The sequence below is a fragment of the Felis catus genome, chromosome B2, assembly GCF_018350175.1.
Source record: "Felis catus isolate Fca126 chromosome B2, F.catus_Fca126_mat1.0, whole genome shotgun sequence".
Classification (NCBI taxonomy): domain Eukaryota; kingdom Metazoa; phylum Chordata; class Mammalia; order Carnivora; family Felidae; genus Felis; species Felis catus.
The window spans coordinates 85,270,976-85,288,576 of record NC_058372.1 but is presented as its reverse complement, the minus strand read 5'-3'; the positions used below and the strand labels follow the sequence as shown (position 1 = coordinate 85,288,576).

The following is a 17,601-nucleotide window of genomic DNA, read 5'->3' as shown; positions in this document are numbered from 1 at the left end:
AGTAATATCTGTTCAGTGTCCAAGGAATCTTGGGCGCCTTTTAATTTCTCTCAGAAATTTGTTCACATGGACTTTTTTCTAGTGTTGAATGTTATGAAAGGAAGTCTCAAGTCATTTTTTTCTTCCTGTAAGGGTCTTTATTTATCTTCCAGGATGACTAAAAATCCTTTCTTCATGCTGGGTATTCAATAATATAATTAGGATACGAGTCATTGTTAGCTGTACATATCAAGCTTTTCCTGGAAAGTGGTGTATCACTTGGCCTGTAGATAATTTCTTCCTTCATTTCAGACATTTTTTTCCTGAACTGCATTATTGAATAATTTCTGATTCTATGTGTTGAGTTCTTTGTTTCAGGAACATAAACTATCTTGATAAAGGAATATCTGAATTGTACAACTATTATCTTTTCTCATTGTGATTATTTCAAGATTTATCTCTGCATCAGAATTTCCCTTTCATTTTTTTTTCTGTACAGTTCCTCAGTTTCTGAGTCTTTCCACATCTTTTTCCTTTTCTTCCCCCCACCCCTTTTTTTGTTTGTTTTTTTGTTTTTGGCACTCTACCTATTTTTTTAGCTTTGTAGTTTTTAAAATCACATTTTCTTCATCTCCTTCTCCTTCTCCTTCTTGTAGACAGAGCGTGCAGGTATGAGTAAGGGAAGGGGCAGAGGAAGAGAGAGAGAGAGAGAAAGAGAGAGAGAGAGAGAAAGAGAGAGAGAGAGAGAGAGAGAGAGAGAGAAAGAGAGAGAGAGAGAGAAAGAGTCTGAAGCAGGCTCCACTCTCATTGCAGAACCCAATGTGGGGCTCAGTCTCATGAAGGGTGAGATTCAGACCTGCGCGGAAATCAAGAGTCTCATGCTTAACTGACTGAGCCACACTGAGACCCCGTATTTTCTTTTTTAAACTCTAATGTTGTGTGTCTTTTTGTTTTTTAACTGATTGCATGCTCTTACTTAGCTGTTCTATACACCACGCTCTCCTTCACACCAAGATCAAAATTTTCATGTGACTCATTTAGGGCTCTACTAGATTTAATAATAAAGAAACCCCCAAAATACAATTGCTCAAACCAGAGAGACTTTTTATTTCCCATTTAGCTAACAGCTCCAGGTGGATGTTCCAGGTTAGTGGGTGGCTCTCCCTATGGGTAATTCATGGACTGGGGCTAATGGAGACTCTGGGTCTTCAACACACAGCTTTCAAGTTCACTGTAGTCACTGTCATCTTATCAGACAAAAGTGGAAAACATAAATACCCAGGGCCAGAGTGTTTCCCTTAAGCAAGAAAGACACATATTCTAAATTTTCTTTTTAATGTTTGTTTATTTTTGAGAGAGAGAGAGAGAGAGAGAGAGAGAGAGAGAGAGAGAGAGAGAGGCAGAATGCAAGCAGGGGAGAGGCAGAGAGAGAGCAAGACACAGAATCCAAAGCAGGCTCCAGGCACTGAGCTGTCAGTACAGAGCCCAACACAGGGCTCGAACTCACAAACCGCGAGATCATGACATGAGTGGAAATAGGATGCTTAACCAATTGAGCCACCCAGACACCCCACGTATTCTAACAGTAGCAGTCAATCATACCTTTTATTCCTTGGCTTTCCTTTTTTTCTAGATTGAATAGTTATATTTTTTTTTATTCTACGGTGTATTTGTATATTTCATACATCATTTTATTTGAATGATACTTGGAGAACTTTGCCCTGATTTTCTCCTTGTGCTGATACATTTTGTTCAGTTTCCCCTTGACTTTCTTCTGAGACCTGTTCAGTATCCTCTCTGAACTAACTTTTGGGGACACATTTTATATTCCAACCACATTTCTTAGACACTATGTCTTTAAGCAAGGGGGCCTGGAAGGAAGTTAGAAACAATACCATGAAGCTCTAATCTTTTTTTTTTCCTTTGTCATCATCTTTTGAGGTTTGTAGTATCAGATTGTTCCCTTTACTTTTTTTGATAACTGCAAATATTTTAACTTTTTTATTATATGTATATTTCACTGAAGAAAAGTAGTATTTATTAGGCTTTGATAAATTACCATGATCATTACCAGAAGTATTACTATAACTAATTTTTACTGTGTTTTCCTATTTTTGTATAGGATATGAGAGTTCACACTGTTAACTTATTTGCCATTGTAGTGCAAACAATGTGTATAACAGTGTCTGAATAGTAAACTGTCATTGCTGTATACCTCAACCAATGGGTGATACATGAATAGTCATCAACTTGCAGATATAAGTTCCAGTTTGGTGTTTCAAGGGAACTAAATGCCCATGCATTAAGTGAAGTATGCCTGAGGCCTGTCTTCCAAATGATAGTTTAAGGAAATTCTCTACCCATCATCCGGCCTTCCAGTGGAAATCAACACCCTCTAGATGAATTTTATTTCCCACACTGGAAAAACAGCTGGAAATAATTTTTACCTTTTGTGGCATTTATTATTTGTTCTACAAATGTAGGTGAAGTCCCTTAAAGGGAAATATAATTTATTTTATGACTTTGAATTCTCAAACTTCTAAAAGCAAAGAATTATTTTAGTGAATGAATGCACTGTTCCTAACTCTACACACAAAGATTCATTAAACAGAAAAAAAAAAAACTTACCTAGTTTTCTCCAAAATTGTGATACTATCTGCTTCTAGGCCTAAGCTTACCTTTAAATATCAAAGTACAAATACAATATAAAAATATTACTGCTAGACACACTCATAAACATCAAAATAAAAGGAGGAAACTTATAAAAATAGTTTCCTGTGGACTACAACAAACAGGAAATCTTTAATTGAGAAAGTGAAGTCTCTAAGAAAGGACCCATAATGAAACTGAAGCTTTAGTTACACATAGAACAACAATGCTGTGTCTAGAATACAAGTTCCAAACTTGGATTTATGATTGCCGTGTGCAATGTATTCCTTATATACTATTTTTTTTCTTTTGCTCTGGTTTCATTTTTATAGACTGTCATGTACTATATATGAACTCATTTTTACACTAAACCCTTTGGCAAACTTACCTCAGTATTTAAGGAATTGCCTGTCTATTTGAGAACTTGGCTTGAAACAACAAAGGGGCAAATGGTAGAAAGATGGCAAAAATCTGCTTTCTAGATCAACAGCCAATGAGCAGAAAATAGACATGTACACACAAGTTAGGCTGAGTATCTAAAATAAGTTATGCTTAATTATAAACTCTGTAAATCTCTCATTTGCATTGAACCATAGGTTTTGTCAAGCTTTTGAGCCTGCGAGGCAAGAGGGGGGTGGGGCTGTCCCCCACTCAGGAAGGCCCAAACCTCAGGACTGACTCTTCTTTAGGAACTTTACCCATGACTTGTGCATCCTTGATCGTTTGCTCCTTTTTTGAAAGTGACTTTTTCAAAATGTTGTTATTTTGGTCTCAGTGGTTTACAAAATTGGGTTAACTTCTCTCTGAATTCCTTAGATTACAATCATACATGTGGGTGCTTACATGATAGACATATTTCTATCACTGGAAAGCTAGTTTTCATAATAACATAATGCACTTGTTACAAATATAACTTCACATATGTAAAACTACCTATGGCACTCCTGTAGATATGTTCCTCCCATACATATCTTCATCTCAATTGATGGCAATAGGTCGTTCTAAGATCACTTTTAATCCATCCAAAAATTCCGATGGCTCTATTTTCAAAGTATATCCAGAATATGAACACTTATTACCACCCCAGTATTGCCACCCTGGGCCAGACCAACAAGAGCTCCCGCCTGGATTATCACACAGCGTCCTCTCTGGTCTCACTGCTCCCATGTACAGTACAGCATCCTGTTATGTTTGAAAACATGGTTACACTGTGTCACTCAGAAGGCCCTCTCACAAAGTAAAGGAATACAAGCTCCTTTTAGCTGTGTATTATGATCATTAAAGGCTTTGATCCAGTAAGGAAAAGTTTAGATATTTGTCTAGTAGATATACAGAGCACCAAACAAAACATATGTTCCGTGTTTAAAGGCACCGGCTAAAGAGACAGACCAATCCGAATCCAAATTCAATTTCCACTACCAATTATCATCAATTATGACTTAAGAAATCTGATCAATGTCTCCAAATATCAATATTCTGATACATAAAATGGGATCAAAACAATGTCATAACATTTTATGTGACTATAACAATGTATAGGATTGGTATATCAAAGTCTAACCAGGAAGAAAGAAACCACCTAAAATGTTTATAACAGGGTATTTAATTTTTTTTTTTACATTTATTTATTTTTTAGAGATAGAGTGAGACAGAGTGCGAGTGGGAAAGGGTCAGAGAGAGACTGAGAGAAGGAGAATCTGAAGCAGGCTCCAGGCTCTGAGCAAGAGTTCAGCACAGAGACAGATGTGGGGCTCGAACCCAAAAACCGTGACATTGTGTCAGATGCTCAACCAACTGAGCCATACAGGTGCCCCTATAGCAGGTTATTTAATTCTGGGAATTAGTTACAAAGGTGTTGTGGATTTGGGGAAGCCATAAAAGTGATTATGACCTAACCCAGAGATTAGCAAAAGTGGGAAGTTACTGTCACCCTTAAACCGGAGGACTAAATGTTGGTACTAGTCAGAATCATTCTTTCAAAGCTCGAACCACAGTGGGCCAGATATAAGCTTAAACAGAAAATACTGCCCAACAAAGATGAAGGTGAAAATAACCTGGCATTTCCGTTCTCACTACACTCTAAAAATCCCACCAGTGTCTCCACTGTCCATTGCAGCTAGAAGCCAACTGACAGTGGTCCTGGGAAATGTACCTGGGAAATGGATGAAGAGGTGAGCCCCTCTCATAAAGAATGGAAAATGGGAAGAGGGATGAGTTTGGGAACAATTGGTCCCAAGGGCTAGCATGGTCTATCACCAAAGATCTTAAAATTGGCTATGTAGTCTAGAGGATACGTAAATGTTCATGCAAAGCATCAACTTTAAATTGCCGTGGCATGGAGGGTACATTATCTAGGAGGATAGAGGAAGTTTGTTTTTATGGGCTGGGGTTCATAGATGCTGAAATTAACACTGACTTGAATGTCAAGGTAAATACTTCTACTGGATCTCTGATATTGGTCTTCTTAATGAGAATAAAGAGTACATATAACTAATTGTCATCCAAGAGAGGATATTAGTAGTCAGATTTGGGGAAAAAATAATTGCACATTATTTGAGGTGATTTATTGACTTAAAAATGGGAAGAAGCCATTGAGACATCTGAGTTATAGACATGAGACAAATCTAAAGAAGACAACCTAAATCCTTATCCAGAAATGAAGAACAAAGCTACTCACTGATGTAGATACACTTCACCCTTTAATGGCTTTCGTTCATGATCAATGGGGAAAATAAACCCTGTGGGATTTTGAATTCATATTTATTCTGTTGATGAATATATTTTTTATATGTTAATGAACATAAACTTGAAATGTTAAGCATATCTTGGAAACATATTTTTGCTAATTACACATTGCCTTGCATCAGGGTATTGTTGACTTTCCATTAAATAATTTGAAAATTCAGGTACTACATTTGAAATGCTTAACATATTTAGTTAGGAAGGAAGTTCAGCCTTGTAATATTATAATGACTTAGCTTTGCAGGTATCTCAGATAAAAAAGATCAGTGAACCAGAATTCTTTCTTACTGTGTTGACACAAAGTCCGAGTCACGTACATATCTCCAAGACAATTCTGAGAAAAATACATCTATTGCCCAGAAACTCAGTGTCAGTGAAATTAAGAACCAAATGTTTGTATGCCTACAAAGAAATTTTTGCTTTGACCCATTTTCTACCTATAATGAGGCAAAATCAGGTGGACCTCAAATGTTTTAGGTTGGTTTGGATAACTCAGCATATATATCCTGCTATTGTAATTAGCAGCAGTGGTTTAAAGTTTACAGAAGCAAAAACATGAAACTAAAGCTCTGGGTTAGAAATTAGGTTAAGAATAAAAGAGGAAATAAATATTTAATTAATGCAGAATCAAAGCTCTGGCAGTGAGATGGGGTCTTTATTATTACAGATGAAGCTTTCAAAAAGTAAGGCTACATAAAATGTATGAACCCTATTTAATTTTGTTAACATGAGGTTAAATATCTTTGAGATTATAATAGGGTATCTTGTCTTCTGTGCTTGCATTCTAAAGTATCAACAAAAATATGGCTGTATTTCTTCCTAGAATAGTTGATTTGAAGCCCTGTGCTTTTGTGAAAGAGCTTGCAAATGAACTCTACAAAATTGTAAAGTGGAAGATAATATTAAGAGGAAATACTTATCGTTGCTCATTTATTTTCAGTGAATATGCCCACATATGTCTCCTTCAGGATGACATACAAACAACATTGACAAGTATGTAACATTTTCTTTAAACCTAAATTCTAAGCCACGATTGTTGCTGACCTTTCTTTCATTTTTCTTTCTTGAAAATTATAAAACCGAATTTGAATATTTTAGTACATTTAGTGTTGCCTGAATGAGAACATCATTCAGTGAGGTCTGAGGAAAGTTCCAAAACATCAATCAGTTTATAGTCTTCAGGCAAATTCTATCACATTTTCTGTTAATGTCTTTCTAAACCTGTTCCCATTCAGAGTATGTAATGTGAAGTGAAATAGCTTATTACAAAGTGCCACTAATTATATGCCACCGTAACTGTATTATTTTAAGTTATTGTATTCCTTAGATTTAAATGATCTCTAATGTGTTTAAAGTTAATATTTGATGAAAACTTGTTAATATTTAAATAGTTTGCCTACTGCAATAGATTCTATGGAAAATGGGAGTATATCATATGATCATCTTTGAATGAATAAAGAGAAAATCTCAAATGATCTTTCCTTTGTTCAGTCATACTTCACTATTTTTAAGACTTGAGATTTTTCAGTTCACAAATTTACTAGATGTGAATTTGAATACATTTATAATGTTCATGTTTCCATTTTGAATGTGATTTGTTATTGTATTTTGGTTATCTTTTAGAAATTTCAAAATTTACTGTCAGTGTGCATTTTTTTATAGTAGGAAACTACTTCTTAAGAGCTTGCCAATAAAATATTGATGAAAAATTGATGATTTTTTTTCTTTTCATTTATCTGGAATCCATTTATTCATCAAGGTGGTAACTTCACCAATAACTCATTGGAATAGTCTACGATTTTTAGGGAAGAATTATGATTTTGACAGGAAACCACAGGGGAAATTTAAATTATTTGTCTTTTAAAAAGTAGAACATTGTGATTTAGGGCAGTTAAAGAGTTCTGGGAGTGAGAACATCAAATGTAGTGCTAGAAGTGTAGTTACATGGTTCAAGAGAATGACTTGAGCATCATAAAGCCTGAATCTCCTTGGATTCTGATTTGTTTACACAGATATTCTTTCAACTCATGCTTAATAATGTGTTGTTAAAAATAAGTTGGCTATTAAAAAAGTAAGTTGACTATATTTTTATCATCAAATGGCAAAATTTCTTAGCTTCATCTCTTACCCCATGCACAGGCTGGGGAGGAAATAGGTAACAATTGCCTTCTAAGTCCTTTTTCTTTTGGAGAACTTAAGTTTTTGGAAGGAAAAATAATAAATAATCTAAGGGGCATCCTTGTCTCTTTGTAACTAACTGGGGCCTGAAACAGGACAGCAAATACCTTTCTGACTTTCAAGTCTCAATTCTCTGATGTCTCCTTAGAATTGGGATGCTCTTGTAATGAGCAGTGATGCATCAGCAATACATTTAGATTTTCTATTTCTCAAGAACTTTCACTCAAAAACCTATATCAATATCTTAAATACACATGAAGAGCTTGACAAAAAAAGCCTGCGATTTTGAATAGTAATTTTCAAAGTGCCTTTTTGTACATTATTCCATTTGTTACTCAAACTTATAGAGTTTCTCATGAATATAGATTAGAAAAGCCGCACTTTACAGAGAAAGAAATGGAAAACTCAGAAAAATGGTTTTCCAAAATAAATGAAGTGCTCTTAGAAATGTGTTGTTTTGATTTTGGATTGAAGACACTGCACCAGATACCTCACTAGGCCATGGTTAGCAGAAATCCCCGTGAAACGGATACTGCTTGCCAATAATGTGAATTCCCTCTCCATAGAATATTTCTGTCACCTGTGGAAACACTAGCTTTCCTCTAAAATTCCACAACTGGGAATAATCTCTCCTTTTCCCATTGTATTCTTTCATCGTGGAAATTTTTGTTTTCTCTTTCAGGACATGAGAATTACTTATATACCTACTTCCCCCGGACTGTGAAGTCTGGGACCAGGATTGATGTATCTTTTTGTCTCTCATAACATCTAACAAAGTGTTTTTCATATGGTAATGCTTAAAATGTGTTTGTTTATTGAATAAAACATGTCAGTACGATTTTGAACATCTATAAGAAAAGAAAGTAATGCGAAACAAAGTAATGTGGATAAACCAAACGTAGCAAAATATTAGGAAACTATCAGAAATGCAGCAATAATGTTTTACCAATTCCTCCAACAAGCTATGCAAATAAGTCAGTCATTTAAACTGAATGACATTCGTGGAAGTATAAAACCAGTGAAAGGGTCTTTATTTAAGGACTTACTTAAGTTCTCATTAAAGGCTAGATGGAAACTTTTTTTATTTAGTTATTTTTAAATTTTTTTAACGTTTATTTTTGAAGGAGAGAGAGAGAGAGAGAGAGAGAGCGCATGAGTGGGAGAGGGGCAGAGAGAGGAAGACATAGAATCCGAAGCAGGCTCCAGGCTCTGAGCTGTCAGCACAGAGCCTGACATGGAGCTCAAACTCACAAGCCATGTGAAATCATGACCTGAGCCAAAGTCAGACACTTAACCTACTGAGCCACTCAGGCACCCCTGGAAAATTTATTTTTAACTGTGCAATGGATGATATGAGGTGGGATATTTTGTGGAAGTTGGGCAACTTTATTTGAACTGTGCACACTACAGAGAATAGAAATACTCCTGTAATGTGTTCAGTTCATTAAGAACTTGGAGCAAAAAAATGGCTGTACATTACATACTGAGATCTTCTTAGGGCAAAACTGCATGCAAGAATTAGTCTGAAATCCTCCTAATGTAGGTACTTTTGGTGACGAGAGTTTGGAGTAAAGTAGCATATTGTTAACATTTATTTATGGCTTGTAAGAGATTTTAGAAAATTCCATACCTGTAAAGCAGAAATACTTTCTTGGTTCATAAAATAACAGGCAGGCAACCTTCTAACCTTGAGGATATTCCTGTCTATAGCAAGAAGATAAAAAGGCTGGTACTACTGCTTTTGCCACAGTAATACATATTCCTAAGATTTCTTAATCATAACCTTATGGTTTATACAAATTACATATGTGAAAATGTTTCTGAACGTTTCACTTTCGCTCTGGTTGACCGCATAATGATTGAGTTACAGCATGACGTAGTAATCTCGTCTTATTTAAATCAAGTAAGTCAAAGAAATTATCCACGTCTTATACAAAGTCAAACACACCTCCAAAAGTCTAAAATGATTTCAAGTTTAGATACTCACATAGTGATAATTCAAATTTTTTTCTATCTGGTCCTTCAAATAGATTCCTTTGTTCCAGTGATGCTAAGTGGTTAGTGTATTTTTGAATTTTCAATACAATCTAGGGATTTAAAAATACTTAGTGTAGTTAGAAAAAAACACTATCTTTTTATAGAAACTTTATAATATGCTGAAGTTGGGGAATGTTAAACTTTACTGTTTATTTGATGCCACAAACATCAGTACATTCAAGAGTACATATATTTATTATAATCAGAGAGATTAGAACCCTTTAAGTTCCTTTTTGCAGATATGTATCCCTCTCCTTCCTTCCCCTTCTCTCTATTTCAGGAGTTTTTAATCCATTTCAGTATTCATATGATATTATTATAATAGTTCTTAAATATTCCACAAAAGAATATTGATAACATTGAGAGGCATCTGGTCACAGGCATATGTATTTTAAGTAACTCGATTCATGTGCTGAGAAACTTCCGAGAAGGCCAACATGTGATTCATATCTAAAGGCTCTCTTTCCTAAATATCTAGTAGAAATTGACATGAATATTACAATTTATATTAAACAAGTGTTTACTATTTTAAGCATTATAGTTGACACGCTATTTAGAAAGCATGGTAGGGGCACCCTGGTGGTTCAGTCAGTTAAGCATCCAACTTCAGCTCAGATCATGATCTCACAATTTTTGAGTTTAAGCCCTGTTTTGGGCCTCTGTGCTGACAGCTCAGAGTTTGGAGCTTGCTTTGGATGCTGTGCCTCCCTCTCTCTCTGCCCCTCTCCTGCTCACATCCATCTCTCTCTCTAATAAACAAACACTAAAAAAAAAACTGAAAAATCATGGTAGAACAAAAGCATTTAAAAACCTGTTAGCATTTTATAACTAATTGGCATTAACTCAAGATAGTATTTTTAGTGGTTTGGTATTCATTCATGTCAGTTATTTCAAAAGATGTTTAATTCATAGTTTATACATAATTTAATTCACTTGAATTAATTTCCAATCACTGGCATTGAGTAAAAATAGTATACATTGACTTAAATATATATATTAGTAATACAGTTATTTACATACATATACAATTATGATTTTAAGTATTTGATATGGGTTCCTCATCTGTTAAATTACTTAATTTATTAATATTCAAAGTTATGTGTATGAACAACAAAGTTTAAAATAAGGTATTGAAAAGTCATAGACTTTTGGATTTTCTGTGGGGGGGGATTGTTAGTACAAAAAAGTAGGGCAGATATCTTTATAACACAGAAGACTGCTAAACACATACCAGTGTTTGCTGGAATACCACCAAATGACACAGAAATCTCACTATCTCATAATGCACTCCACTCCATTATTGAATGGTCCAATATCAGAAAGAGAATCTTCATGTTAAAATGAAATTACAAAATATTTATATGCAGAAGTTACTTGGCTATAAAAATTATACTTGCATTACTTCTTCTTGATTTTCTTATTCTTAAGTGCCAGGCACCAGGTCAAACAATTACCAAATAGAGACAAGAGTATGGGCCTTTTTACAATGCCCTGATTCCTCTACAAAAGGACCCAAAGCAATGCATGGGAAATCTCCCCAAAAGGAAAATGGCATGCAGCCTATATTAGAATTTGTCTGACCCAAAATCACTGCCAAAAGATCTTCTTCCACAAAATTAGCAATTGGGGCAATACCAGAGAAGAAAGCCACTCAGTTCCTTGAATCCCTTGTTAATGTCCACTTGCCCCCCCCCCTAAAATTGGAGATGCATTAGGGACAGTATTGGTATGTGTGGGGTAGATGGCTGTGTAGGCTAACAGCCAACATCAGTCCCAACTGATCAGTTGTTTTAGTAAGGCCTTGTCATGCCTTACTCATCCTTAAATATTTTCCATACTTTGTATAAACATCCTTAATGTCTTAACCCAAGACATCACTTAATTCAAGACAGAAGTAAGGAAGGAGTGTAAAAGAGATGTTTGGAGGATGAAAAAAATAACTCCTAAATGGCTCTCTTCTCTTGTTGCCACATTCAGAAACAAATTAGCCATCTCTTTGTTTTAATAAGGAAAGAGCCTATTCTACTTAGAAAAGATTTTATTGGGGGAAGGAGCTATTGTTGAACTAGGACACAAATGTAATAATTTGTAATATTAAAATAATGTTATGAATTTTTTACTGTAAATGTTATGTGTAATTTCTAGAAAGAAAATATGAAGTGAACTAATTAAGTTTACTCAATATTCTATGACCCTTATAATTAGTTTTTATTGACTTACTAAGAATTACGCTTTAACAGATTTTATGATAAAATGCTCATTTCATTTTAAAACAGAAACTGAATGCTGTCACAATTATTATTTATCAAAGTAGATAAAAATGAACTGACCCTGTAAGGTTTATTTTGTGAATGTGCATTTGTAATTATTTGGTTTAAAAAGTTCATTCCAGCAAGCAAAGTAGAGAGTTAATGGCTCCCATTTGTAAATAGGTGACATAACTTATTGTAATGCTCAATTATCTCTGGTCCATGAATTGTTCAATTATGCAAGCACTCATCTGCCAAAATAAATACTCATTAAGGTGAGCATCTATGCCAAAAATACAAATTTTCTGCATTTTGACTATGTATGTATACTGTAAACTCTAGAGAAATAGATTTACAGCACCAATTAAAAACCATGGAGTCTAGATATAATTTGAAAAAAATTAGATGTCCATTAAAGAGCAATGAAATGGGTTTGTTTAAAAAAATGCCTAAAATTATCTTGTTAGATACGTTCCCTGATTGGAGAAAAATAAATGAAACCTCACATTGACATTCAAATCCTATTTTCTTTAAAAAGGAAAAATGGTCAAGGGTGAACGAAATAAGAATATCACTCAAGTCCTACGTTAGAATAATAAATAGCACACACACTCGCCCTGTAAGTTCTTCAAACTCTGCAGAAAAAAGAAGAGTTCATGCATCTCATTCAAACTTCAAAGCTACTTTCTCCTTTTTATGTTTAAACCAAAGCTTTCAAGAATGGAGGCCAGGTTTCCCTTACAATTTAAAATTCAAAGAGCACCACTTTGAAATTTAATAGAGCAGTGTTTGCTAAAGTAAACATTTTAGTCACAGTGCCGGCAGATGCCTCCGTGTATCCGCAGCCTTTTCTGTAGGTATTAAAGCCCTGCTTCGAACTATTGGAATGTCTCTTCCCTAACAGTCATTGAAAAGATAGAGATTTCACGGAGTGCAGCATCCCACTTCGCCAAACAAAATGCACCTTTGGCGTTAAAGCAATTTTGAGACTTAGAAACTTCTGATGGCACTTTAAAAGTTGTGCTGCCGAAAAATCAAACAGGAACATTGAAAACGAGGATCCCAGATTCCTGTGAAAGGTTTTCACTACCCACCACCTCCGCCCCCCATCCACAACCATGGGCCTGGAGAAAAAGGCCCCTGAAGGAAGAGAGAGAAGTGAGTTAGACAAGCATTTATGGTGATCAACACGTGGTGTGAGGAGCCTTTTGTATTATTATAAAATGGGTTACTAACACTGCTCAGTGAAAGGCGCTGTTTCTTTTACAATGCATACCAAATCCAATTACGGAGAAAGAACGGTGGAAATTCTTTTCTTATTGAGAGCTAAACCAGCTTACTAAACCATGTAATTTTTTCCAGTAAGCCTAGAACATAAACATGTATATGTATTAAAAGGACTTTTCTCTATGCATTGGCTACTGTGTTATCAAACATCTTTTTCATTCTTGCAGAATATTTTCCTCTTGTTTTAAATTTCAATTATATTTCATTTAGAATCGATTTACACGGATCAAGAAATTGCAAAATTAATGATAGAACAACATGTAAATCCAGTGGTCTCACAAATGCATTAGAAAAATATTATTATCCTAACTTAAATTAGTTTGTCTTTGTCCATATAAACATACATTTCCAAATCAATATATTAATTTACAAAACTGTTAATAGTCAGATTTTTCCAAACAATAATTAGAATTCATTTCTCTACTTTTTAAGCCAAAATATATTTTGATAATGACCAATAAAAATACTATGTTTAGAAATATATATCAGTATAAAATCCATGTATTTATTGAGAGTTAATAAATAGGAATAGGTAAACCTCTTTCAAATTTAAATTCAATTTTAATAAGGGAAATAAAAATAAGGTACATCACCCTTACTTCTCAGTTACAAACATACATTGATCTCTAGAACTGTTAACTCCTTACAATCTATGGTATGTTTACATACATTGTATGTAATGACTCATATGAACTTTTTTCCAAATGAAATTCAATTAAAATAGAAAAAAAAAAGGAGACCTATTTCTAAATATGCAAGAGGCAAATTCAAATGCATTCTTCTGTTTGTTGTGTTATGAGTTGACTATGTTTTCCCCCCTGGCACAAAAATCCTAGCATTGCAGTTTTCTGGCAACAAATGGCTGCTGGGGGTCACCAAATGTCTCTGATTTGCTACAGCGTTTAATCTTCCACAAAAGCTGTTTACTGCTTCATGTACACCGAACGCCAGGAACGTTATCCTTTAAATCATGCTTAGCTGCTAATTAATGGATGTATAAATGTCTAACAGCCAAGTCTTTAAAGCAGAGCCATGAGTGAGTACAGCAGACATTTTGCACATAACTAAAATAGAATTCTGATAAGCCCACAAACTCTGATTTTTCGACATAGCTATTGTTATGCTGTGTATCTAAACAAATTTAAGTGCATTTGAGAAATTTGCTTTAAAGCCATCTGAATCTGAAAATGTGTTAGGAGTGGTACAGGGTTCAGCAGTGCATTATTAGGTTACGGGGCTATATTTCTTTCTTGTGTTTCTCTTGGATGCATGCATTTTGGAAGCAAAACAAAGGCTGAGAATTCTGAATTTAATGCCCAGATTTGACATTATGTCACTGTGAGATTGTTGTCACCAAAATCCCTTAAACTTGCTTTTCTGAAACAAATAAAAATTACTTTCAAAATATTTCTTTAATGTCTTTTTTCTTGATGTGGTCGGGCATCATCTGATAGAACACAAAATGTAACGCAATCATCTGGGAAATTATACTGTATTTTACATGGATTGAGCATGTCTGGCATTATATGATAATATATGAGATGTATAGTACATGTCTGGTACCAGAGTAAGCTCTTTTATACTCATAATTTCTCATAGTCCTACTAACCATGCTCCCTACTATAAGAGAGGTATCAATATCTTTATACCCAGATGAGAATAAGTGGGTTAGAAACTAAGAAACTTGCTCTGGGTTTCACAGCTTGCAAAGAGCTAAGCAATCAGAACTAGACTCAAACTGAACACTGGCTGACACCAAGTCCTTATGCCATTAACTACTATAATATGTTACTCTCCCATTAGTCTTGACTTTACATAAATGTTAATATTTTAGCAAGTTTTTGTATCACAAGAAAACTTCTAGGGAATAAAGAAAAACTAACCCCAGGATAGCAAAGGAAGGGACAAAATACGATTAAGCAGACAATAAAGAATGACAGAAAAAAACAGTTGAAGGGGATGACTCCAACTTTCCAAAGTAATGCCAGAAATCTTGATTACCCCCCTGTTTTAAGAATGCTCTTCAAATCCAGGGAAAGCAACAGACAAAATACAGAGGGTCACTCTCTGTCCACGTGTGATGGGAGAACAGACTCTGATCATAAACATCGACGGACATTCCACCTGTAACATTTCTTAATTCTTTGTCTGTAGGAATGCTCATTTCCTTCTCAGAGCTTTCATCTCCTTAATCTTCAAACAAGGCTTATAAAATTATCGTGGAAATTCCCTAGCATACATCTGCTAAATAAATGAAAACTAATGGTTTAGAATCAAAAATTCTGTTTTCAAGTCTAGCTATGCCACGGATTAGTGATGTGATCTTAAGCAAGTTATTTAAGTGCTCTTTCTGAACTACAGAAAGGCTTAATAATACTCATTTTATAGGTTGCTGTTAGGATTCAGTGACATAAGGTTTACAAAATATTCCATAACACAGAAAGGTCTTTAACCATTATTGTTCCTTGTTCTTTGATCTTCTCCCCCTCACCATCCCACATGTCTTCCTGGTCTTCTTAGTTACCAGGCATCCCACAGCTGGCCTTCACAAAGTGCCCTGTTTTCCAAAATTATATATATGATAATTCTCAGGCCCTTAATGTAATGAGTGTAACCTAGTCATGCAAAGAACTTTTGCTTTTTACCTCGAATTTATTAAGAAAAACTTCAGCCAGGGGTGCAAATAAAATGAAAACAAAATGAAGAAGCTGAGAGAAGGGGGCTGTAGTGAAAGCAAGCGTGTTCTGCAAGAACATGAAATGCACCAGCCTGTTAGGTCAGTGAGAGACAAAGAGCCTCCATCCCCCACGCAGTCCTCACTCATTCTCTGCATCTCACTGTGTCTCAAACCAAGAAAGAAGTCTGATAAATGACAGTGAGAAAGGACCCACATCTGAAGACAGCACTTAGCAGAGGCACTTCTAGCTGTAACAATGTGTGAACTGGTGTGTGTGTGTGTGTGTGTGTGTGTGTGTGTGTGTGTGTGTGTTGTGAGTTTGTGTGTATGTGTGTGGTGAGTCTGTGCTATGTTGGAACAGGATTAGTTTTATCTGTGTGAGTTCATTTGGCCAGAACAGCAGTCTTTTTACATATACACAGTTTATAAGGGGGTGTTTCATTTGAAATCAACACATTAAATTTGAATAGGAGCTTTGAAAGTTTTTTGAAAAATATGCAGCAAACAACCACAAACAAATTTACATGATTAAAATAGGAACTTTAGAACAGATAGTGGCTTAGAAATCATCTAGTACAAGGCACGTCCAGGTAAGGACAGGTAATCTTCTATGAGTTGTGCTTAAAATCTCCAGGAATGGGGAATTTGTGATTTCATCACAAGATTAGTTCCAATGTACAAATCAACTGACAATTATTTATCCTGAGATAAATTTTGCGTCCCCAGAATATGAGTTTGATTTCAGTTATCTCTGAAACAACTCAGGGATAAATCTCTTTCTTGTTCCTGATAATGTTTCATACATTTTAGGACAGATGCCACTCTCCACTTAACCTTTTCTTTCTAAGCATTTCTTTCAACAATTTATTAAGTGGGCATTCCTAAATTATTTACATATACTGTTACTGATACTCTAGACACAGTTCTAGCTGATAAATATATACATGTATGGGGGAACAGAATCAACATAACATTTACTATTTGGACTCATCAGTGCAGCTGCCAGAGGTACCATTCTAGCCCGTAATGGGGCACCAGACTTCTATGAACCCAGGGTAAAATTTCTTAAGCTTCATCACCAGACAAGTAACACTCTTGAGTTGTATGGATTTTGTCATCAGATAAAAACCTCAGTTGTTTTTCACATGAACTGGGGCTTGCTAGGACTCCCATATCTAGTTTTCGTGCAACTGAAATTTGTATGGAATCCCAAACTTATCTTGAAAAAGAAGAAACAACAAAAAGAACAAAGCTGGAGGTATCACAATTCCTGATTTCAAGATGTACTAAAAGGCTATAATAATTAACACAGTATGGTACTGGCACAAAAACAGACACAGAGATCAATAAAACAGAAGAGAACTCAAATATAAAACCACACTCATATGGTCAATTAATCTATGACAAAGGAGGCAAGAATATACAATTGGGAAAAGAAAGTCTCTTCAACAAATGGTGCTGGGAAAACTGGACAGCTACATGTAAAAGAATGAAACTGAACCACTTTCTTACATCATACACAAAAATAAACTCAAAATGGATTAAAGATTTAAATGTGAGACCTGAAGCCATAAAATTCTTAGAGGACAACACAGGCAGTAATCTCTTAGACATCAGCCTTAGCAACATATTTATGAATACGTCTTCTCAGGCAAGAGAAACAAAAGCAAAAATAAAGTAGCAAGACTATGGCAAAATAAAAAAAGTTTTGCACAAGGAAAAAAATCAACAAAATGAAAAGCAATCTACTGAATGGGAGAAGGTACTTTCAAATGATATATTCAATAAGGAGTCAATATCCAA

At 35.0% G+C, this 17,601-nt stretch overlaps 1 long non-coding RNA gene across 1 annotated transcript in view; it reads left to right on the top strand.

Annotated features, from left to right (window-relative positions):
• The window catches only part of LOC109500196, a 39,277-nt gene extending 30,891 nt beyond the window's left edge, over positions 1 to 8,386 (top strand). The window contains exons 3-4 of the long non-coding RNA XR_002157837.3: positions 6,311 to 6,363; positions 8,231 to 8,386. This is a non-coding gene — a long non-coding RNA (uncharacterized LOC109500196). The remainder of the gene's footprint in view (positions 1 to 6,310; positions 6,364 to 8,230) is intronic.
• The last annotated feature ends 9,215 nt before the right edge of the window (positions 8,387 to 17,601 follow it).